Genomic DNA, 25,489 nt, shown 5'->3' on the forward strand with positions numbered 1-25,489 from the left:
TCTCTCAGCCTCTTTCTTCAGGGAAATGTGTATATGGAAGAAAAAAAAATCCTATATCAAAAACTTAAGTTACACTTATATCTCTTTAATCCGGCAACTCTGGGAAACAGGATATGCCAGATTAAGGCAGTTTTGCAGACCATCAAGGGCATGGGAGAGGAACAGAAGAAGGGTGTGTAAGAAGCATGGGGTTGAGGTTCTTATCCTTGGCAAGTGTTTGTCTAACCTGCTCTAAAAACCTCCACTGATGGAGATTCCACAACCTCTCTAGACAATTTATTTCAGTGCTTAACTACCCTGACAGGAAGTTTTTTCTAATGTCCAACCTAAGCCTCACTTGCTGCAATTTAAGACCATTGCCTCTTGTCCTATCATCAGGGGTTAAGGAGAACAATTTTTCTTCTCATTCTTGTAAAAACCTTTTAGGTACTTGAAAGTTATGTCCCCTCTCAGTCTTTTGTTTCTCAGACTAAGCAAACCCCATTCTTTCAACTTTCCCTCATCGGTCATGTTTTCTAGAACTTTAATAATTTTGGGTGCTCTTCTCTGACCCTTCTTTAATTTGTCCATCTCTTTCCTGAAATGTGACACAGTAGTCCAGCCGAGGCCTAGTCAGCACAGAGTAGAGCAGAAGCATGGCTTCTTGTGTCTCGCTTACAACATTCCTGTTAATACATCCCAGAATCATGTTTGCTTTTTCTGCAACAGCATCACACTGCTGATTCATATTTAGTTGTGGTCCACTATGACCCCTAGATTCCTTTCTGCCGTACTCCTTCCTGGACAGTCGCTTCCCATTCTGTATGTGTGAAACTGATTGCTCCTTCTTAAAAGCACTAGTTGCAACTCTCTAGCAGACACATTTTGCACAGGTACAGCTTGCCCTGCTCTGAAATGGGCTTTCACTGCACCAATATAAATCATGACTATGCCACAGCTTCGTATCACTGGTTAAAAAAGATCCCAGTGCACAAAAAGCCTGTGTAACCGTACCTTCCTAAGGTACCTCAGCTGGATCTTAGAGCATTATGCAAGATCCTCTGTGCCCCAAAGAGCACCCACACTAAAATAAACAAGTCAGTAAAATGGCAAAGGAAAGGAAGGATCACTATCTCCCTTTCACAGATGGGAACTGAGGCATAACAAGAACTAAAGCATTCAGCATTTACCTCACTCTGCTCCTACAGACAAAATGGAAGCAAAGTAAATGCTGGTACTGAATGCTTTTGAAAACATTACCATGAGTGACCTGGCCCTGGTCACACAGAGAGGCCATAGCTGAGCTGTGACATACACAGGATACATCATGATGTGATTCAAAGGTTTGATTGACATTTGTTTGCAGAGACCCGCATCACTGACCAGTGGCTTTTCTATTTGGCAGTCATGCACCCATCCCAAGTTTGTGTCCATAAAACCTTTATGCTGCCCCCCCGACTCCCTCCACAAGCCCTGGAGCTGCAGAAGGGTAACAACCATCACCTGCATAGCACTGGCCCACTGCTAACAGAACCAGGGACTGTGATCTGATTAAAGCTCAGTCACATGTTGCTTGTGCCCGGTACACAAAATGGCCATTTGGCTCATGACTTGTAGTTAGCAAAGCGCTTTGGAATGGCCAGTGGAGCACCATGTAGATTCTCTTTTCATCCTTCGCACTCTGCTCCAAAGTTGGGGGGGGGGGGCATTTCAAAGTATTAAAATTCCAAATGTCACTTTAAAATCCCTATTTCTATATCACTGATATTCTGAAAGCCTCTTCCTCCTGCTTTCCTCACGCTACCACATGCTCTCTGGGGGACGTATCCTGGTGGCTCATCCTTACCCAGGTTATTTAGTGTTCAGCACCCACCCTGAGAGCTACATGAGCTTTCCTGTAAAAAAAAAAAAAAAGAGCTGTTTACTGGTTTAGTCTTTTCCAAGTTAAAGCAGATGCTGCTCTCAAGTGCGCACACACACACCGCCCCTCTCCCCTATACCTCCCCCCCCCCCCCCCCCAGGGTCACTGAGAGGAGAATTTTGTGCCAACCATGCCATGAAGTTAAAGCTCTTGCAGGGATGTGTGTCCCTGTTATCTCTCACTATTTCATTCTCTATGCCCCTAGCTCCAATCTGCTCTCTGCACAGTTACTGCAGCAGCACAAGCAGCGCTATTCCTCTCCTAAGGCTTTATCTGCACTGCTGCTGTAGCCTCAAATAAGGATGATTTTGATGTGCACAGATTTTAAGACACAGGCTTAGTGAAAATAGCTGTCATATCCCATTCAGAAGCTACAATTTCCACCACACCAGAGAGGTTTATCTGTGCATCTTCAGCCTGTGGAAAGAGGCTGTAGGTTCCATCTCACTTCTCAACCTGCTGTACATTTATAGATGCTCCTTTCATTTTCTGACACTTCAGAGACATTTCTGGATAAAGGGCAACTTGGAACAATGCCACAAACTGCCTCAGGGCTTGTATATGGCCCTGATTTTATAATTCACTGGCAGAGCTAAACAATATGCTCTGACAGCTCTTGCGTCCCAGTTCCTAGAAGAAATCCTCTGGAGAGCCATTCACTCAGACTGAGTCTTCAGGCAGAGCAGCAGCAGTCTGCATGGGATGGCATAAATAACTTGCTAGAGTAGAGCCAGGAAAAAAAACCGGTTACTTGCCTCTCGTAACTGTTGTTCATCAAGATGTGTTGCTCGCGTCCATTCCATGTAGATGTGTATGTGCCATGTGCATGGATTATTGGAAGATTTTTCCTTCAGCGGTACCTATCAGGCCAGCACGGGAGCCTCCTGGAGCGGCGCCTGTATATCAGAGTATATATACCTCTGATTTCCCTCCACCCTCTCAGTTCCTTTCAGGAATGTGAATGACCAGTTGATTAGTCAGCTATCCAGTAAGCAACAGCTTATCAGATAGTCAACACACTAGTCCTCTAATCACCTCCCACCCTTGCTGCCTCTATCAGAAAGAGGCAGCAAGGGAGGGCTGAGGAGAGGGTGCTTCAAAGCAGCAGCACCACATGCAGTCCTTGGACAGACCCTGGACTCCATGCGGCGCTGCTGTTTTGAAACACTGGGTGTCTGGCCCAGGCTGTACGTTGTATTTCAAAGCAGCAGCGCCGGGTGGAGCCCGGGGTCTGCTGCTTTGAAATGCCATGTGCAGCCCAGGGGGCCAACTGGGGACTGGACTCCCAGCTGGCCCCAGGCTGCATGTGGTGTTTCAAAGCAGCAGCACTGACCTCGGACTCCATGTGGCACTGCCGCTTTGAAATGCTGTGGGGAGCACAGGGCCAGTGGGGGACTGCTTGAGTCCCCTGCTGGCTCCATGCTCCCCACAGTGCTTTGGCCTTCGAAGTGTAGCAACAGTCCTGTGGCTGCTGCTACACTTCAAATGCAGATGTGTGATTATCAACTAATCGAATCGTAGATGCAAATTGCATTGACTATTCGATTAACCAGTTAGTCTAAATTTAACATCCCTAGTTCCTTCTTGCTGGAGTTCTCCGATGAAGGGGAGGCGGGCGGCAGATTTGGAATGGACATGAGCAACACATTTCAAAGAACAACAGTTATGAAGGTAAGTAACCATTTTTTCTTCTTGGAGTGACTGGTCATGTCCACTCCATTGTAGGTGACTCCCAAGCAGAGCCCTTGGAGGCAGGGTCAGGGCTTTAATGTTCAATGGAATGGAGCACTGCCCGACCAAGGGCCACATCATCCCTAGCCTGGTGCGCTAAGGCATAACGATTAATGAAGGTGTGCACCGAGGACCAGGTGGCTGCCCTACAGATGTCCAAGACAGGCATCTGGACAACGAAAGTGGCAGAGGAGGCCTGGGCCCTAGTGGAGTGAGGCATCAGAGGTAAGGCCAATAGCCCAGCCAGATCATAGCAAACCTTAATTCAGGAGGTGATCCATGATGAGATATTCTGGGCCAAAACAGGGAGGCCCTTCATTCTCTCAGCTATTGCAATGAAGAGCGGAGGGATCTGCGGAAGGGTTTTATTCTATCTAAATAAAAAACTACAACTCTCCTAACATCTAGTGCTTGTAAGACTTGTTCCTTAACAGAGCATGCGGTTTGGGGTAAAACATGAGTACAAAAATATCCCGAGAAACACGGAACTTGGACAATGCCTTGGGCAGGAAGGTAGGGTGAGGACGGAGCCTGACTTTATCCTTGAAGAAAACAGCATGGGGGAAGTGGAGGTTTGAAGTGACAGCCCTAAGTTCAGACACCCATCCAGCCAAAATAATGGCCACCAAAAAGGACACCTTCCACAAGAGGTGCAATAGCAAACAGGCTGCTAGGGGCTCAAAGGGGCAACCAATTAATTTAGTGAGGACCAAGTTGAGATCCCATGGGGGAACAGGTTGGCGAACTTGCAACTATAATCTGCCCAGGCCCTTGAGAAAGCGATGAGCCATAGGGTTTGCAAAAAGTGATTTACCTTTAGAATCCGAGTGAAAAGAGGAAATAGATGCCAGTGAACCCTAACCAAGGATGAAGACAGGCCCTGAACCCTTAGGTCCAGAAAGTAGTCAAAGACAGAGGGGATCAGGGTGTCCATTGGGGAGACTCCCCTTTGGGCAGCCCAGATAGAAAACCGCTTCCACTTTGCCAAATACCTGGCTCTAGTACATTTCCTGCTCCCCAACAGGACCCTTTGGACCCGCTCCGAGCACCGCTGTTCCAGTGCTGTCAGCCATGGAGCTTCCAGGCTATGAGGTGGTAGCACTGCAGGTTTGGGTGGCACAACCTGCCATGGTTCTGCATTACCGGGTCTGGGTATATCAGGAGAGCCATTAGCCACTGTATGGAGAGGCTTAGGAGGGATATGAACCAGTGCTGCTGTAGCCACACCAGTGATACCAGGACCAGACAATACCTGAACTATCTGACCCTTAGGATCACCTTGTAGACCAGGAGTAAGGAAGGAAATGCATACAGCAGGCTGGGAGGCCACAGGATAAGGACAGCATCCGCCAGGGACCCCGGGCTGAGGTTCATGAAGGAGCAGAAACAGGGGCACTTCCTGTTCCTGCAGTTTGCAAACAGGTTGAAGTGGGGAAACCCTCACTTCTGGAAGATGTGAAGGGTGACATCCAAGCTGAGGGACCATTCATGACCCAAAAAGGACCAGCTGAACTGGTCCACCAGGGTGTTGTGGGCCCCCAGGAGGTAAGAGGCCACTGGGTGAATGCCCTGCTCTGCAAGTTTTTGCGGAAAAATTTAAGCCCATTGCTTCTTGTCCTATCCTCGGAGGCTAAGGAGAACAATTTTTCTCCCTTGTCCTTGTGACACCCTTTTAGATACCTGAAAACTGCTATCATGTTCCCTCTCAGTCTTCTCCTTTCCAAACTAACCAAGCCCAATTCTTTCAGTCTTCCTTCATAGGTCATGTTCTTTAGCTCTTTAATCATTCTTGTTGCTCTTCTCATGACCTTCTCCAATTTCTCCACATCTTTCTTGAAATGTGGTGCCCAGAGCTGGACACAATACTCCAACTGAGGCCTAATCAGAGCAGAGTAGAATGGAAGAATGACTTCTCATGTCTTGCTCACAACATTCCTGTTAAGGAGGAGACCAAGATCCTGAACCAGGGATGCATATTCCAGCACCTAAGCAGGATAGGACCAACCAATCATCCAGGTAGGAGTAGAGCTGAATTCTGCGCTTCCAGAGGAAAGCAGCTCCCATGCCATGCATTTGGTAAAAACTCTGGGGACCACAGAAAGGCCAAAAGGGAGCACAGTAAATTGGTAGTGGTCCTGGCTCATTGTGAAGCAGAGGAAGCATCTGGGAGCCGGGGGTGATGTATATATGGAAATAAGTGTCTTTTAGATCAAGAGCAGCGTACCAGTCTCCAAAATTGAGGGAAGGAATGATTGATGCCAACTTCACTATTTTGAACCTCATTTTGGCGATGAAAACATTGAGATTCCTCAGGTACAAAATGAGGCAAATGTCTCCTAAGACTTTTGGGAACCAAAGTTAACAGTGACGGTGGTCCTCTTGGGTAAGGGCCTGGGTAGTGTTGCTGAGGCTACTGGAGCCGATAGGTCAATGCAAGAGGGTTCACTGTCTTGCCTTCACACCGTTCTGGAGGGGGAGGCTGGGGAAGAAGTTAGCTCAATGAGTTCCCTTGCAGCCTCAAATGTGTCTGGCGTGGAGGGCCAGTCCACCTTGGCCAAGTCATCATCTAGACTTGGGGCGATGTGGGCTCAACAGGTGCTGACCAAGAGCCAGTGCCCTGGATGCCATGGCCAAAGAAGCCAAGTGCCATGCCTAGGGACGCATTTTTGGCGCAAGCCTTGATGGAGAACTGCCCTTGCTATGCTTCTTCTGAGTCATAGGGGACTGGGAGCGGTGCTCGGTCACAGTGCGCTGCAATGCTGGAGATGAGCAGGAATGTCCCGGGGCCTTCTGCACTGAGGTCACTGGGTGGCTGGTGCTGCTTCAGCGCCTGGTGCCGGACAAAGAGCCACCTCCATCAGCATGATCTTCAGCCGAGAGTTCCTCTCCCGCTTGGTACGGGGCTTTAAACCATGACAGATCTTGCAGTTAGTTATACGTAAGCTGGGCTTCTCTGAGGCATTTTAGGCAGGCTTCATAGAGGTCACCGTAGGGCAGTGGTCAATGACTACAGCCAAATCCCAGCAAGCTGTATGGAAACTTTTTAAAGACACCATAATAGAGGCCCAACTTAAATGTATATCCCAAATTAAAAAACATAGCAAGAGACCTAAAAAAGAGTCACCGTGGCTTAACCACCATGTAAAAGAAGCAGTGAGGGACAAAAAGGCATCTTTTAAGAAGTGGAAGTCCAATCCTAGTGAGATAAATAGAAAGGAACATAAACACTGTCAAATCAAGTGTAAAAATCTAATAAGAAAAGCAAAAAAAGATTTTGAGGAACAGCTAGCCAAAAACTCAAAAAGAAATAACAAAATGTTTTTTAAATACATTAGAAGCAGGAAGCCTGCTAAAAAACCTGAGGGTCCCCTAAACTATCGAGATATAAAAGGAGCAATCAAGGATGATAAAGCCATTGGGGATAAACTAAATGATTTCTGTCCTTCAGTCTTCACGGCTGAGGACGTTAGGCAGATTCCCAAATCTGCACCATCCTTTGTGGGTGTTGAATCTGAGGAACTGTCCTGGATTGAAGTGTCATTAGAGGAGGTTGTGGAACAAATAGAAAAACGTAATGGTAACAAATCTCCAGGACCGGATGGCATTCATCCAAGGGTTCTAAGAGAACTCAAATGGGAAATTGCTGAACTATTATCTGTAGTTTTTAGCCTATCCTTTAAATCGGCTTCCGTACCTAATGACTGGAAGGTAGCCAACATGACACCAATATTTAAAAAGGGCTCTAGAGGCAATCTGGCAATTACAGACCGGTAAGTCTAACTTCAGTACCGGGCAAATTAGTCGAAACAATAGTAAAGAATAAAATCGTAAGGCATGTAGAAGAACATAATTTGTTGGACAAAAGTCAGCATGGTTTCTTTAAAGGGAAATCATGTCTTACTAATCTATTAGAGTTCTTTGAAGGGATTAACAAACATGCGGACAAGGGGGATCCAGTAGATATAATATACTTAAGATTTTCAGAAAGCCTTTGACAAGGTCCCTCACCAAAGGCTCTTGTGTAAATTACATGGCCATGGGATAAGAGGGAAGGTCCTTTCTTGGATTGAGAACTGGTTAAAAGACAGGAAAGAAAGGGTAGGAATAAATGGTAAATTTTCAGAATGGAGAGGGGTAACTAGTGGTGTCCCCCAAGGTCCTGGGACCAATCATTTTCAACTTATTCATAAATGATCTGCAGAAAAGGGTAAGCAGTGAGGGAGTAGAGTTTGCGGATGATACCAAACTGTTTAGAATAGTCTAGACAGAAGCAGACTGTGCGGGACTCCAAAAAGATCTCACCAAACAAGTGATTGGGCAATAAAATGGCAAATGAAATTTAATGTGGATAAGTGTAAAGTAATGCACATCGGGGAAAAATAACCCCAACTATACGTACAGTATGATGGGGGCTAATTTGGCTACAACAAATCAGGAAAGAGATCTTGGAGTTATCATGGATAGCTCTCTGAAAAATTCCACACAGTGTACAGCGGCGGTCAAAAAGGCAAATGGGATGCCAGGAATTATTAAGAAATGGATAGAAAATAAGACATAGAATATCTTACTGCCCCTGTATAAAACTATGGTATGGCCACATCTTGAATACTGTGTACAGATGTGGTCTCCTCACCTCAAAAAAGATATTTTGGCCTTGGAAAGGGTTCAGAAAAGGGCAACTAAAATGATTCGGGGTTTGGAACGGGTCCCATATGAAGAGAGGTTAAAGCGACTGGGACTTTTCAGTTTAGAAAAGAGGAGACTGAGGGGGGATATGATAGAAATCTATAAAATCATGAGTGGTGTGGAGAGGGCGGATAAAGAAAAGTTATTTATTAGTTCCCATAATAGAAGAACTAGAGGACACCAAATGAAATTAATGCGTAGTAGGTTTAAAACTAATAAAAGAAAGTTCTTCACACAGCATGTAGTCAACCTGTGGAACTCCTTGCCAGAGGAGGCTAGGACTATAACAGAGTTTAAAGAGAAGCTAGATAATTTCATGGAGGTTAGATCCATAAAAGGCTCTTAGCCAGGGGATAGACATGGTGTCCCTGGCCTATGTTTGTCAGAGGCTGGAGAAGGATGGCAGGAGACAAATCGCTTGATCATTGTCTTCAGTCCACCCTCTCTGGGGCACCTGGTGCTGGCCACTGGAGGCAGACAGGCTACTGGGCTAGATGGATCTTTGGTTTGACCCAGTATGGCCGTTCTTATGTTATGTTCTTATGATTAAAAATTACCCTAATTATCCACAGCCACTATAGGAGGAAATTAGTTCAAAGTGCAAAGCAGGAAGTGACTTGCCAGCCAAAAAACACAACAGAAAGGATATGTAAGGCATCTGGCCACATTGCGTCTGACAAATGCGCACACACAGCTGCCAGTCCCACAAACACCAATCACAGAATCACTGAAATGTAGAGCTGAAACGGCTCGAGAGTTCATCTAGCCCATCCACCTGCCCAGCAGCAGGACCAAGTGTTAGTAAAGCATCCCTGACAGATGTTTATCTAACCTGTTCTTAATCCATTGAGGCAAAATGCTATTCCACCAGATTTACACTTTCAAGCGCCATTATGCAGCTCTCTGGTCAAATGCTCAAAGTCTGGAGATTGGGGCCAGAGCCCCTTCAAGGGACTCTGATATTTCCTATTCTTCCCAGTCCCAAACATTAATGGGAGACATCATCCAAGAATGCCAGTCCATAAGAAAAGTCCTAGAAATTGGCCCATAATGCCCGTACCTTTTTCAACATCCACATCTGAAAAACCAGGCCTGCCTCAAATTTCTGTTGATAAACGCAAGGTTAGAGGTTGCTCAGCACAACACAAGCCAGGGGGGATCCCTGAGCAAGCAAAATAAGACTAAGGGAAATGAAGAAGTAGCCCTCTGAGCAATGTGCAGAAGATGCCCCTCACCCCAAATCCTCAGAATCCCAGGCAGTCTCAGGGGGAAAGACTAGAAGATGCACTCCTACAGGTGGTCACCTGAAGACCCAGCAAACTTTCAAGAACAACTGATGGATCTACTATTGGAATTCCCCAATTACACTGTTCTTAATGACAACCAATACCCAAAACACATTCCTAGCAACTGAAGTCCTCCATCGACCATAGTAAATCTGAGTCCTCATATATGGCCAGATACTTGGAACTGATCATTAGACTAGGAATTGAAATTGGGGTCAAACATTCTGCACATCCAGGAAAAGATCACAGTCTTCCATGCATCCCAGGAAAAAAAGGAGTACACAGCTGGTTCACTGTGCCTCTCATGATTAGATAATGTTTACTTTAAGGTCTGGCCTTTTGTTAGCATTAGAAACTAAGTTGTGTCTCTTCTCTGTATTGCAAACTAATAGTTTCTTCTAATAAACAATGCATTTCACACAGAAGTTAACAGGAAACTCTCTGTGAATTGCTTGGTGTGAGTGGAGGATGTGTGTGAAAACTATCAGATATGTCCAAATGGTCAAAAAGACATGATGACAGGGTTTCAGGAAAGAAGACCTGAGAGACTTGGAGATAATCAGAGAACATCCATTGTGCCTGAGGCTGACTGAATTAGCAGAACAGATCAGTCCTGGAGGCAGGCAGACACTCCCAAAGATGAGGCCACAACAAGAAATAATGAAGCCTTTCCATAAACATAGAAAGATAAATGTGGGAAACCCCCAAGATTAACAAATAAAGGATTGCAGCATGACAATGTAAAACCCATAGACTCAAATGGGATCTCCCAAGTATAAGATGGAGTGTTCTTGCCATGAGACTCTGGGTTTGGTCCTGCAAGCCAAGCCTCAGAGGAGCCTCGAATCGTGATCAATAAACCCCGACTCCTCATTCATGATCTGTCTAATTTGGCCACTAAGATTGACTTGAGCCACGATAGACTGGTAACTATAAATCATCTGCAGGACCTGTGTGGGATACATGCATGTGCGTGTAAATGCATATGCTGCTTTTCATAATGTATTCTTAACAAACAGAGTATTGTCTTTTCCCCTGAAAAAGATCCCATGTACTTCTTATAAGCATAACATCCCATTAAAAGCCAGTTATCCAGCTAAACAGGCAATATGCTGAAAGCTAACAGAACAGCACATCCATCTGATAGCCACCACCACCATCTTGTCATGAAGATCTTTGCAGTTCTCAGACCAGCTATGGCAGATGAAACGTTTATCTCAATAGTGACACAAACCCATTATGAATCCACTCACCAACACACACAGAATTTTACAGAACTTCACCACTGCAACAAAAGAAGCTCAGAAAGCCCTTCTTCTCCATCACAGCAGAAAAGAGGCAGCCAGCAGAGATATTCCACGTCATGAGCCAGATGGTCAAACCAGATTGCTTTACCTAAACATCAGACACAGGCATTGGCCACAGTGAAGCATGAAGGAAATATTGACCAAATAGGAAATGAACTCACTGTGGCAAAAATACATTTAACCGGCGTGAATGGCAACAACCACCCTGTGGAGTTTAGCCCCATCACACATGAAAGAGAAAAGCCTGCCCCTTTCCTACAAAACAAATCCATGTCTCTCCTGGCTAGTGGAGGCCATCTAAGAACAACTGTGCCCACTGCCAGCAGAAATTAATGCCTGTTTAGCAACGTGCCATCCCTACTGGAGACAGCAGAGAAAAGAAAATAGCAATCAGCTCAATCCTAGAGAAGCCAACAGGATGCAATGAACTTCTCCAGCTACCACTGAATCTTCAATTACCCCATTCTTTGGGGTGAAGGAGGGAAAACCTGAGAAAGCAGTGATAACCAAACTCCAGAAATATGGAACATCTGCAGACATGTGGAATCCTTTTCAGTCAAGCTTTTGCTTTGGATATGGCATACAAACAGCCCTCCTGGTGCTAGTAAATTATGGCCTCACCACAGTGTTTAAAGGTCATATCTTGGTAACCTTGAACTACCCAACCTCTCTGCAACTTTTTTCACATGGCTGAACATGAGGCATTGCTGACCTGCAGCAGTGCAGCACCACAGTGGTTTTAACTATTCCTCTCCAACAAGAGTACGCATGAGCAGCTACTCCTCTTCCCCAAAAGCCTTCACTTGTGGAGTCCCACAGGGATCTAACTGGCCCTCCCCTCTCTTCATTTTCTACAAGACACTTAACAAGAGTGTGAGAAGGTGCTGCTGTAAAGCCTCAGTACTTCAACAATGCTGATTCCTCCTTATTGAGCTTCCCCTTTAAGGCCCTGAGTCAACAAAATACCTAGTGTATAAATGTGGTGATGAATCAGTGCCTGAGGCTATGTCTATACTGCAGGTTTCTTGCACAAGAAGCTTTTTGCAGAAGAGATCTTCCGCAAAAACTTCTTGCACAAGAGCGCATACACACCTCAAAAGAACATTGAAAAAGTGATGCGCTTTTGCGCAAGAGAGCATCCAGACTTCATGGACACTCTCTCAAAAGGAAACTCTGATTGCTATTTACAGAATGGCCACCAGGGCACCTGTGTTTTTTTTCAATTGCCTCTTTTTGCACAAAAAAACCTGTTCCCTGTCAACACACACTTTTTTGCACAAGAGCTCTCACACAAAAAGGAGTTATTCCTCGTAGAAGGAGCAATCCCTACACTGGAAAAACCCCTCTGTTCTTTCATTTTACTTGCACAAAAACACGCTTGAGGTGTGGACGCTCTGCGCATTTTTGCAGGAAAATGGCTGGTTTTGCACAAAAACTCTGTAAACCCAGCCTAAGTTATTTGTTTCAACACCCTCTCTTGCTACGTGGAGATAACTTTACATGGTTTTGTAGATTTTGCTGGACTAGAATTTCCTATATTCAGATGAGGCTGCACAGGAACATCCTTCTGCCCTAGAGACATTACCGCAACTCTAGAGATTAGGGATGTGAATGTTTAACTGGTTAACCACTGGGAGCAGGAGCGGCCCCTGCCTGCCACGGTCAGGGCCTGCTCTCGCCAGGCTGGAGCAGCTCCTGCCTGCAGAGCATCCTAGCCTACCACAGGCAGGTGCTACTCCAGCGTCCCAGCTAGAGCAGTCTCTGTCTGCATCAGGCCTGGGTGTCCCACAGGCAGGGGCTGCTACAACCAGGCCAGTGCAGCCCCTATCTGTGGTTGGGAGAGGTGCTGCTTCAGCCCAGCAATCGGTGGGAAGTTGTGGAGCGACCCCCACACACATCTGCCCTCCCCTTTAATTGGTTGACAGGTTAAACAACTAGTTAACCATTTAAATGGGATTTTACATCCCTATTGGAGATAGCAGAGAATCTCAAGTATGGAGGCCTCCAAATAAGGTTCCAAGAAGTCCAAAACTTTGTCAGCTTGGAGTGCTTCAGAGGCATTTGCCTCTAAGCAGATACCTGACCCAAAGGTCAGTTTTGCATCTTTGCCGCCTAGAGAGAGACTTTCAAAGAGGCAGGTCTCAGGGTTCAGGATATCAGTGTAGAGCCATCACATAAATCTACCGTCCATGGTAAATGCAAAGCAGCCCACTCTGGAAAACACTTTGATGCCCTTCTTCTGGGTAAATTTTCTCTCCGTCACAGGCAAAACCACCAGAGAATAACACACAAATATGATGCAGGCTGGGGTTGCATAGGCAGATGCACAGTCCTGGGTTCAGAGAACAGCCTTCTACCAAGCTTGCTCTCAGGCCTGTTTCTGGATCAGCTGATTTCACAGCTCTGCCCTGAGTTACTATTGCATCCTCATTTGCTAGGCATAATCTAGGCTTTCTGCACCCTGTGACCAACTCCCTATCCCCCCCCCCCCCACACACACACACACACATATATCATCTGTAACTTGGTTCTGACTCCAGCATGCATCATTCACATTGTGAAGTCCCCCATCTATGTGAAGCGCCATCTGTCAGAATAAAATCTGAATCCCATATGCTACTTGGATAAACTGAGTTCTCATTAGTTAGGCCCAGATCACCCTAGAGACATAAATATGCACTGTACCAACAGTCACCCCCCAGAGGCTCAGCAAGCCCTGCTGCCATTGGTAACGGCAACGGAGCTACAGCAGAGAGACTCTGTCAAAACACAGTTCTCTCACATGTAAGGATGCCTGCTCTCCAGTCACTGTCAAACTGTCACTAGCAAAAGCCAATAAGGTATTCATTAAATAATGAAGATAATTCAGCCCCAATCCCTGATATGTGTTTATAGGATGGACACGACTGCCTCATGGGCATATGAGTCTGCAGTTAAGATGAAGTAATTTCAGTGTATTCTGCCCAGCACACGAGTCTTTGGGATATGCCCACTGTTGAAAGAGGAAAAAAAAAACAAGTATGCTCTGGAGCCTCCTCCACTCTGGGACTCAGCACTTGACTCTGGGTCACGGCAAGGTAGCTCAGAGCAGGCCCTAGTGAGCAAGAACCTGGACAAATTCCAGACAATAAACATATAGAGAGAAAAATTCTTGGAGTCTATCAGACTTGCCTGATAATATGCAAGGCATCTGGCATGCTTCTCCAAGTTCCATTGTACTGATATGAAATGCCCTGCAGGCCTGGTGGAGGATGCTGTTATGGAGAAGGAAGCTGGAGCACAGAAAAGTGCTAAATGAAATATACGTAAACAACAGTCTCCCTCTCTCAAGGGGCAGGAGGACTGACTTTTTTTATATCCGTGAAGGGACATGTAAGTAATCAACCCTTCTGATTAGTGGAGTGGGAGTCAAGAATTTTGAAAGGGCTTTTGATACCTGTGTGACAAGCAATGGATTGAGGTACATATCAATATCTGCTCAAAATTTCAGGCAGTTGCTGCTAAGTGCCACTGCAATTTCTTGCAATGGTGTTAAAGGAGGTTCTGAATATGCATGTCAGCCTCTCTGCTGACAGCTCAGACTCTGATCTAGTGAAATGCATAAGATCTGACAAAGGAACAAGCCCTGCTGAATAAATTAACAAAGTGATACAGGCCATGAGTTTGGAGATGAGACTTCAGCCAGCTGAATCCTCCTCAGTAACTCAACAAATCAGAACAGGAGATGGGGAGGAACACTTTCTAATTCTCTTGTCTCTGAGGTGTTGCACCCCCTTTGCCCACTGTCACCCCATGCAGGGGGTGATAGTGGCTTTTGTTCATGCAATAATTTGCAACCAGGTGTTTCAAGCACATTTAAGGAAATATGCAATTCCCCATAGGTCTGACTTCCTCTGCAGAATCTACTAGTCTGTCCGAGGCTTTGGTCACAGCCCTTCCTAAGTAGCTGGCTTCATCGTTGGAGAAGGAACACTCACTCCCAGGAGTGCCAGAAAGGACAGGAAACACACAGTGATTTTTAATCACTATTTGGCTTCAAGTTCCAAGACCAGGGAAATACTTGTTTACCTAATTAAAAACAAGCTGTTACGTACACATACCCAGTCAGTAATTAGGACCAGAGTGTAGCAGACCAGAGTGTAGCAGACAATACCCTCCTGGCTGAATGCATATCCCTGGGCTATGTATATTCTAGTGTGACAGTACCTTGAGGACACTGATATCATAACACCTGCCTCTCTCTAACAGTCAGTACCAGGATGGGGCATGCAGACAGCAGTACCCAGCCTAGTCAGAGCAGAGAAGAAGCCTATGCTCACTGTATGCAGCTCCTCTTCAGTTAGGGACAAATTCTCATCTCAGTCAGGAACAGCTGCCTCTAACCGTGCCACAGGACTCCTCATTGTTTCCACTGATGTCAGTGAAGTTTAAATGGTGAGAGTGAAATCAGAACCAGGTTCTTAGTGTTTTAGCTACGTCGGGGGGCAGACCTAGCGATGACAGCTTTTCATAGGCCATAGGTAAAGAAGGGGTCCGTTTAGCTGCAGAGATGTGATGTCAACTGGAACTTGCTTAAGCCTTGGAATTTCCCTTTACGTGGCATGCATGTTGGCAAATTACAAAATGGAACAATGCCTGGAACACAGCTGTTACAGAGTGCCTTGACCTCGCTGTGGTTCTAGTAGAGACGGGTTCCCAAAGATAAACACCCTGTGGGTGAATGCCAGGTCGTCTTATGATCGCCCCACCAAACACCAGGGGGAGTGAATACATTCCTTTGTCTTCTGGGATGGAGGGAACAGAATATTCTTTGCTCATCTATCTACAGAGCATGAGCTCAATTCATTGGACTTCCCTTGTGTAAATCCACTGATGAATTTAGTCACAGGGCCATACTGGGGATATGTTTTGCAGAGTTAATTGGTGATTTCCATCTGAATCTTTTGTTAAGCTTAGAGAATCAGATGATGCAACTTTTACTTCAGGGCTTTTTGACACAATAGTCTAAAAATAGCTTCACTTACTGGATTGTTCGGAAACTTCTGCAACCTTACTGCCTCTGTCCCTTACTGCCTTAGTCCCAAGAAATGCAGGACATCTGCCTTTTGGACTGCAATAACTGGTAATCTGCTGCTTCCCAAGTTATTTAAATTAAGTTACATATTCCTAAGGATAGTGATAGAAATGTAGCCATGTTAGTCTGGTGTAGCTAAAACAAAAAACAGGACTATGTAGCACTTTAAAGACTAACAAGATGGTTTATTAGGAAAGCTCATCACCTAATAAACCATCTTGTTAGTCTTTAAAGTGCTACATAGTCCTGTTTTTCATTCCTAAGGATAAGTTGCAGATGAGCCACAAATAAGAGAAGACAGATTCTGGGTCCAGTTTTCACTTGTTTGGGGATGCACTTGCTATATTGAGTGGTTGCACTTCCCACTAGGCCTGGCACTAGACAATGGTTTCTGAGAAACTGGAAGAGAGAGAAATTCAAAGAACAATTCTGCATCCAGCTGCACAGAGCTGATGGCATTCACTGGGAAGCCTGCTCTCCTATTTCCCCAAAAGATGTTCTTGAGTTGTCCATCTTCCATTTCTGCCTCTTCTATTTTCTGGGGCTCTCTGGGTTCCTTGGAGAGTGCATTTGTCTGGGTCTGCAACTCAGCTTATCCCTTTGGTAATTAATGTTGCATAATATCCTAAAACTATCATCATGCTCAACTTGTAGTTTGTCCCACACTTACTCCATATTAAATTCAATTAAAAAATAAAAAACTGTGTATCCAAAGGGCCACAGAACTATGACCAAGAAACAACAAATGGAAGTTTATACAGGACAAGTCACTCCAGACAAACAGTTGGCTTTTATGAAACATAATCCTCTTTTGAGGTGTCCTACAGAAGGACTGGGTTCATTGAGTGGGTCACAGAACATAAGCACTTCCTGCCATATTTAAATACAATGGCTCACTTTCCAGGGGAAGTCACTGAACAGCACAAAGAAAACAGTTTGGCTTATCAGCTCAGCAGCTCCCACCTCAGCAAGTGATGACTGTCAGTGACAGCATGTAATACTCTCAGAGGTGGTATCTAATTAAATTTAGTTCAAGGAACCAAAAGAAAGGTGTGAAGCATGTACCAGGCCAGCGTACATGCCTACACACACTGGGACATGAACACAAAAGAGGTATTTAACAGGAACTTATCCGTGTCAAACCCCTTATAGGTTAAAAGGTGGAACAAAGGGAATACCAGCATCATACTGTCAGTGATGAGTAATCTGTCACAGTCCTTTCATTAGAAAGAAGATGCTGCTGGGACCAGAAACTAACCAGCTAGATAATTAAGGAATCAAATTATCACCTTTCATTGACAAGATATGGGTGTGAACCAGTAGAATCCCAGCAGAAGATAATTTTAGCACAGTAGACACTCTACTGTTTCCTGCACTGACACTAAGGCCAGAGAAAGAACTTCCCTAACACATCCTTTTCAAAGGGAGATTGATCCTGACCTCTTTGAGCATGCTCAGTGGAAAAGAGGATTGTCTGCTTTTCCCTCTGCCTGATTTCAGAGGCATCTGGGAGCTGCCTTTCTAATGCAGCAAGTGACAACAATCACCATGGAAAGAGGAAACAAAAGACAGGACTATGTAGCACTTTAAAGACTAACAAGATGGTTTATTAGGTGATGAGCTTTCATGGACCAGACAAAAAGAGCTTCCTCTTTCTCCCTACACATGCTCCTCTTAGGTAGACGTTCCTCTTCCTTTGATTGGGCTCATTGATCCCAATGACTGGTGATTGGAGGGGGGAGAGGGAAGAGGAGTTGGCTTGGGACAGAATTAGGAGCTCATCAGGCTGAGAAAGTGGTCTGGCTCCACTGTCAGAACAAAGATTTGTTTGCAGGCCACACAGACTTCCCCTGGCTCCAACATGGAACACAACATTAATGGACCAAGGAAAAAATCAGCTGTTCTCAACCGGGGACCTGGGGTCCCCTGGGGACCCACAAGCAGTTTTCAGGAGGGCTGCTAAGCAGGGCTGGTGTTTGACTCACTGGGGCTCAGGGCAGAAAGCTGAAGCCCAATTGCACAGGGCTGAGGCGTGGGGCACTGAGCCCCACCATCTTTGGCTGAAGTCAAAGCCTGAGCAATTTAGCTTTGTGCAGACCTGAGCAGTTGCCCTGCTTGCTATCCTCTAAAGACAGCCCTGGCTTTTCTATGCAGAAAAACAACTGTGGTGCAGGCTGGCCATGGATTTGTTTTTTATTGCATGTTGAAAGAGGGGGGCAGAAAGTAAAAGGTTGAAAAGGCCTGCAGTGGATGTAGTATATCATAAATAACTAATTAGCATGAGTCCACCTCCCAGTGGATCAGCTCAGAAGGGCTCATCTATGTGTCATAAATCCTACAGTATTAACAACTGATCCTTCTTTGGTAATAGAGGCTGTTGCTTTTGGAAGATCTTGATTCTATTCCTGCCATCACTGAGAAGTTTCTGGTGCCATACGTGGGCAACATACAGGTTGGCAAAGCCCAAAGCATGATAACAGCTTCATTTTATTAATACATTTCATAAAGCGTCATGGTTATTTGGGTTATTAGTATATGGCCTCAGACATTAGCTCTGTCAAGCGAGTTGTACATTATTTCACAGAACAGTTAAATAGCTAGCTAGCTATGAGTAAAAGCAATGTATCACGTTGGAAGAATTGATCAGAACAGGCTTTGTTTAACATTTTAACCAATCTGGAAAAATAGGTTAAGGAGCATGTTATAATTTATTGTTCCTACGCAGGGCCATCCTTAGAATTAATTGGGCCCCCACATAGTACTAATAAATTAGTGCCCCTGTGCCCAAGGGCAACCGGGGCATGACGATTTTTTAGAGATGTGATTTTATAATCTTGAGCAACACACTGATGAACTATTTTAAAGCGAATTTTAAACTACGGTCCTGTAGAGTAACACAGTAAATTCAGAAACTGACCATATATTCCTCGGGTTGGTAAATGCCTGTTAAATGGCTTTGTTACTACTTGAATGGCTCTTTCACAGGCTAAATGTCTGCTAATAGGTCTGTCAGGCTTTTTTACTTTTAAGTTAACTAGGGAGCTGCACCCCTGCTCGCTGCACTAGCCAACTCTCCTGTAGCGGGTGGGAGGCAAGCCCAATTCTCCCCCCGGCTGCACCAGTACAGGCCCCTGTTCCCGTCCACCAGCCCAGGCCCCTTCTCCTTCCCCTTCCTCCCTCTCCCCCCCTTTCTCTCTCCTCACTCTGCCAGCCTGGGCCCCTTGTTGGTCCCAACTCTCTCCCTTGGCCAGCCTCACAAGCCACAGCTTGCTGACCTCATTATAGGGTTAGCAAGCAGGGAGGAGAGAGGGAGGAGGCTGGGTGGCTGAGGGTGGAGGGGCTGCAGGATACAGAGTGACGTAATGAGGTTTCTCTGTCGTCCCGCAGGAAAAACTTTTTTATAGTTCTAGTAAGACTAGATCCTGTCTGGAGGAAACAGAGCCACAGAACAGAGACAGAAAGAGGTGGGTGTATGGACATTAAGACACAGTGGTGACCTAGATTTTCAGGTGCCCTACACAGTTGCATATTCTGTGTATGGGTAAGGACAACCCTGTTCCTATGGCACTATAGGTGTGTTCATGGTGTTTGCAGATAAATGTTATGAATAGGTCCCTCTCCTCAAAGCAAATCTAAGATTACATTTTTAGAGGATAATACACAAAATGGAGTAGTGCACGCCAGGAGCTGTAATCTCTATGGGCTGAAGAGGAGAGCCACTGCAATCTGCTCCATTTCATGCTAGCTGTGGACAATGCTTGGCTAGACAGATTCCTCCATTCTATGCCTTGCATTTACTGAACTCTTGCAGATTGTAGATCATAGTTGAGAGCTGCTTGTTGGCCTGGCACAAATTTGCCCACAGCAGTGAGGTCAAAATAGAAATCAATATTCAGAGCTTCAACGAGAACTGGGTATTTGCCAAGTTCAAGCCCACTTTTTCTCTAGCCAATGTGAGCCCAAGAGGAGACTAACCCTTTCCCCAACATTCTTGTTCAATTCAATTTGGCCAAAATCAGTATTCTGGAGGAATTCACTTTGTACCCAGTTCTGATTGTATTTTTAGTTCAACGCTTAAGCATGAAAGTAGAAAAAATACAAATCACATAATGCAGCTGTGGGTGGAAGAAACAAAATCCTGCCCCCCCCCCAGTGCCAGACCTCACATAAGGAATTGCTCCTGCTACTGATTCCTCTTCATCTCACGGCCCAGCCAGCTTTGTCAGCAGGTTGCATGAGCTCAGAGACAGTCAACTTCAAATTCTGAGGCCGAAAGTGGGACTTTATGAACCCAGCACCCTCCCCATTCTCTTCCAAGCCCCTCGGATGGGCTCCTCAGAGTAGCCATTACCTTTGATAGCGGTCACTCACCTGCAAGTCATTCTCCATGGTCAGATGTGGAGTAGGTGGCAAGATTCTGGCCTCCTCCCCTCGCTTGTGTCCTAGCAATGGTCTCCTAGAGCATAGGATTTTCTTAGCTGGCAGAGAAGAAAGAACTCATTATAAGGGCACATTTTATACCAATGTCCTTACACATATGGTAGATTTCTCTCTCTGCATATAACTAACTACACTGTTCACTATGCAATAGTGCAAGTTATTCCATCCAGAAACAATGGCACAGTACATAATTTAAATAGAAATGCTTCCCAATTGTCTACTGATAATGGGAGCTGTCTTCTGAGTCACACATGGTAAATTTCCCTAATATAGGGCCTCCTCAGAGACACTCAGGCCACTTGCCCTGGCATCTGTGTTTTCTCCTTTCACCCAAATTCACAAACTCCATCCAGTTCTCCTCCTTGCCTTTTCCTTCATAAGTGACTTGGGCTTGGCTGGCTTCTCATTTTAGGTGACCAGAGCCTGGACTCATCTTTCCAAGGTAGCTTCAGTCTGGTGTGCCCAATTATGATACCAACTGACCTTGGTACAAACCTATTTTATGGTAGAATTTCTGCTCTTAGATTACATTTGAGGGACTTTGTCTTCTCCAAGTTCTTACCACGTCAAGGCAGCACATTCACATAAGACCAAATCCTTCCCAAGCAACTTTTCTTTCCCTGGAGATTCTTCAGTAAGAGACCTTCTATTCTTTGTGTAATGCCCCTAAATACACCCCAAGCAAGGGTGGCTGGAGTTCAGAGTCTCATCTGCCAAACCAAACCAAAAATTCTGAAGTTGGATTGAGCAATCCCCAGTGTAGCTGAACCAGAGAACACTGAATTTTGTCTGAAGTATTCACATTTCCCTTAATTCATCACGATGGCCTCTCACATACTGTCATGAGAGATTCGGGCATTATTGCTCAATGCCATTTGGAAACATCAGGACAATTCCCAATAAAAACACTTGCATTAGAACTTAGCTGGACTTGCAGAGGTGCTGTGCAGTGCTCACAAGCCACACAGATTTGGGGGTAATTTTGGGCCTTCAGGCTGGAATTTGGGACGCTACATTTAGGGCACGTCTATACTTACTGAGAGATCGGCACTGTACCAATCGATCCTTTGGGGGTTGATTTATCAGGTCTAGTAAAGACCCTGCTAAAATCGACCACTGAACACTCTCTCGTCAACTCCAGTATTCCACCAGAACGAGAAGCATTTCCCCCCCACAGAGGAAGCCCCCATGGCAACTGCACCTAACATACATCAATATTGCAGTATTCACATACCTAGAGTTAGCATACCTTATGTTATCATTGTCCCATAGCAGTTGTCCCCAACCATTTGAGGCTGCCGGGCACCAGGGGGTGTGGCCGTTTGCCTGCTGGGTGCCAGAGGGTGGGGACACTTGCACGTCCGGGGGCGGGGCCCCCCCATAGCCGTGCGCCCGGGGCCGGCGTCCCCCCACCCCCACCCCCACCAAGTGCCGCGCACCCAGAGCGCAGGCAGTCAATCCACTGCGCTCCTGGGGCCGGTGCTCACCGTGCACCATGCGCCCCGGGCCGGCTCCGGCACCATGCATGCGCCACGTGCCCGGGGCCAGGGCAGCCCCGAGCACTTGGCGGGCGCACACAAATGCCGCTGGGGGCGCCATGGGTCTGCCAACAGTATAGATCTGCCAACAGACACAAATATTTCTACACAAACCTCTGCCTGTGACTTTTGTTTTTACAATTCTTTGTCCTAGTGTAGGATTGTTTTATTATTGTTTGTATGTTTATATGTAGGAAAATGGACCTATCCTAGGTTCTAGGCATGTGCACAGCACACAGAGTGACATTCTCTCCTCCTTGTTTTGTCTTTCATAAGCATTTGGGATATATACAAAAAAACAAGAAGTAGCTAGCTGCTTCCACGGATTGCAAACACCTAAAGGCAGCATACACTGTCCATTATCATCTGTGGACCCTACTGGAGGCAGAGCATCTGGATGTATAAATTAATAAGAGATAACCCACTTTGAAATAAATACTGCAAGAATCATCCTGAACCTTCAGCCCTGAACTTGAATTGATTGGAACTCGTGACTCTACAGGAAAAGCTTATTTAACTGTTTTCATTATTTTAAATTTTGCTCCCAAACTCAAACTCTGAATCTTTTTTCTTAAACACCTCCTCCCCAGCAAGTAGGCTGTATTTGTAGTCTCCCTCACAGGCAAACAATAGGTATTGCACCTTGCTAAGACACAAAAATGAAGTAAGGTTCAGATTTGAGAAGGACTTTGCTTTTCCAGTGGTAATTCATTTGTAATGAAAATAGGAACACACACAGTACTTAGCAAACAGTATAACTGAACAAATCCACATTGCTTAGATTACATGAGACAGATTTGATGCACCTACGTAGCTGGCTGTGTGAAATTGTGATCTTGACTGGGTACTGGTGCTTCAGTGCAGAGCAAGTTTCATAACAAAGCACAGCACAAGCTTCCCAAACCCAATCTATAGAATGACGTCTTAAAAACAAACAAACACACAAACAAACAAACAAACAAACAAAAACCTTTATGGGGCTCAAAATCCCTAACATAGTCCCTGGCCAAGACTATGAGCTGTGTCTCTCAGGAGGCATAATCCAGTGAGAAGGGAGGAAAAATGGCCTTTGAGCCACTCAAATTCTGGGGTATTCCAGAGGCTGGTGAGATCCCTGGCATTCAGACTGCTCTAGTCTATGTAAGATTCCCACAGCTGCCAATGGGCCACTCAAAGCCTACACAGATGGATCACAGAGCCCCTGGGCCTGCCTAATGCCAGGACTCTGACAACAAGCAGCACAGAACATTATACCTACACTAGCAAGGCAACCCCTTTGTGGGAGGAGAATTTTCAGCAGGGGAAATCAGGCTGTATCGTAGGCCTTCTTTGTAACGGGCAAAGTGGGATGGAGCTAAAACACAGCTGAGGATCAATGTCCCCCTTCACTGCTTTGGAGAAGGATTTCTATTAGCTTAGGCATAAGATAGAGGTAGAATTATTGGGTTTTATTCTCCACTCTGCCACCAGTTTCCTGGGTAGCCTTTGTGAAGTCAGCATCTCCCCATGCCTCAATTTACAGAGTCAGCTATGGAAAGTGCTCATGATAGCATTATTGGGTGTGCTTTACAGGGCTTAGATATGGCAGCAAACAAACAAAGCTTGCCAATAAAGGGAGCAAGCTCCCAATTCTTTTTGCACATTACATCAGTTCAAAGACATTGCTGGAGTTCAGCTGGTAGAAAACTGGTGTAAATAAGAGAGAAAAAAGCCTCCCCATTCACGTACACCCCCCACAGTGGCATTATGATTAGTGTTGTAAAGAGTTTGGAGATCCCTGGATGAAGTATGATTTAGGTACAGAACAATGAGTACTCAGGTTCAAGGACTGTGTGATAATGCACTATAGTGCCAAAAGTACAGAGATAACAAAGACCCATTTCTTAACTGGGAGTTCTCTTATACACACACCAGTAGGCCAGCCAATCAGTTTACTCCACCAGCTTGTATAAAGCACACCATATATAGCCAATACCACCATTAAACAGCCTCTTACTTTCTTTCTGGTGCAGCTAAACACTTCCAGGCTCAGTTGTGGATCATAGTCTCAGCCAGCTACCCTTCCTGCTCTGGAGCTGCAACAATACCACACCCTCTGTGTCAGCATGAGTTTCCCATGGCATGTGCTCCTGGCTAGGATCCAGAGAGGCATGTGTGTGCTGGCCAAAGGGCACAGTCATTTCCTCCCTTCCCATTTGTGACCCTTCATTGCCCTTGTGCCTTGCTTTAGACCTGGAAATGCTTCCTTGCTCAGCACACTGAAGGCAAGAGAGCACTACATGCTCAGAGCTGGCTTCTGCAATGATTACACAGTGTCTCACAGTGGAAAGATCCACTCCCTGGAATAATTGTCCCAGCTGATGCTATTTCCCCAACATCTTCTCAGGGAGCTGAGCCAGCAATTAACCTCAGGTCTGATACCAGCTCCTTCTGGGACCTCAGGCTAGCAATGTAACCGCTCTGCCTCAGTTTCCTCAACTTGCAAAATGGGATAAATAATATTTTCCTGACATTGGGCTTCATTTTATTTAATGGTATTACAGTAGTGCATAGAAGTCTCATTTCAGATCAAGAATCCATTGTGCTAGGTTTGTACAAAGCTATAGCTGGAAAATCTGCTTTGAAGAGCTCACAATCTAAGGATAGGAGAATGGAAGGAGTCTTCTTCTATTTAAACATTAAATTGAATGATGCATTTATACAGTAATAAAGAAAATAACAATAGAGCATGAGGATTAATGGTTACGAAGGGCTGTGAGGAAGAGAAGTATAGGTTAGTCTCCATGGGCTGAATGAGTATCAGTACACCAGGTGCTGGTGGGAGAATCCAGTTATGATGAACCCTATATTGAACTCCTGTCATGCTTAGGGAACCATACGACATTAAAGCCAGGAACACAAGCTCCTTTCCAAAGACACTTTACCTAAAGCATAAGAGGTCAAAACAAAGCTTCACTAGGCAAAACAAAACTTCTGAACAAGAGTCCCCCTTGCATATTCCACATACCCCAAGCACCTGCCCTGAGCCCCCCAACTCCTGATCCTGACTCCAGCCCCTCCCTCACTCCACCCCCTGCCCTGAGCTTCCACCCACGTAACTACACACACTCCAACCCTTTGCCCAGCGCCCCCTACGCTCCACCCTACACTTACATTTTTCTTAGAGATACTGTCATATCACAGTGCCCCCAAACCCTTGCACTGAGCCCCCCCCTCCATCCCAGGAAGGGTTGTAATAGGACAGTAAATGTAAGACATTTAAGTTACTTTCACCGCTGCTAGTGACCTTCAGGAGCTTAGTAGTCCTGCTTCCCGGCCTGTAGGATTGTACACCCCTCACTTTGGATATGCACTCTCACTAGCTGGTTGTCCAAGATGCATACAATTCATTGCAGATCTACCCTAGAGCAGCCAGGGCTTTAATACCACCTTGGCTGAACCAGCTCCATGTTGACAACAGTCCCAAGGAAAACTCAGACACACCCCTGCCAGTGTCTAACAAAAAAATAAGTTAGAGAGTTATCACC

At 45.5% G+C, this 25,489-nt stretch overlaps 1 long non-coding RNA gene across 1 annotated transcript in view; it reads right to left on the reverse strand.

The window, feature by feature from the left end:
• LOC142829091 (uncharacterized) overlaps positions 1-24,072 on the reverse strand; it is a 35,957-nt gene extending 11,885 nt beyond the window's left edge. The window contains exons 1-2 of the long non-coding RNA XR_012903333.1: positions 23,959-24,072; positions 20,356-20,462 (exon numbers count right to left, since the gene is read on the reverse strand). This is a non-coding gene — a long non-coding RNA (uncharacterized LOC142829091). The remainder of the gene's footprint in view (positions 1-20,355; positions 20,463-23,958) is intronic.
• Positions 24,073-25,489: the final 1,417 nt, after the last annotated feature.

Source organism: Pelodiscus sinensis, chromosome 4 (genome assembly GCF_049634645.1).
Source record: "Pelodiscus sinensis isolate JC-2024 chromosome 4, ASM4963464v1, whole genome shotgun sequence".
Lineage (NCBI taxonomy): Eukaryota > Metazoa > Chordata > Testudines > Trionychidae > Pelodiscus > Pelodiscus sinensis.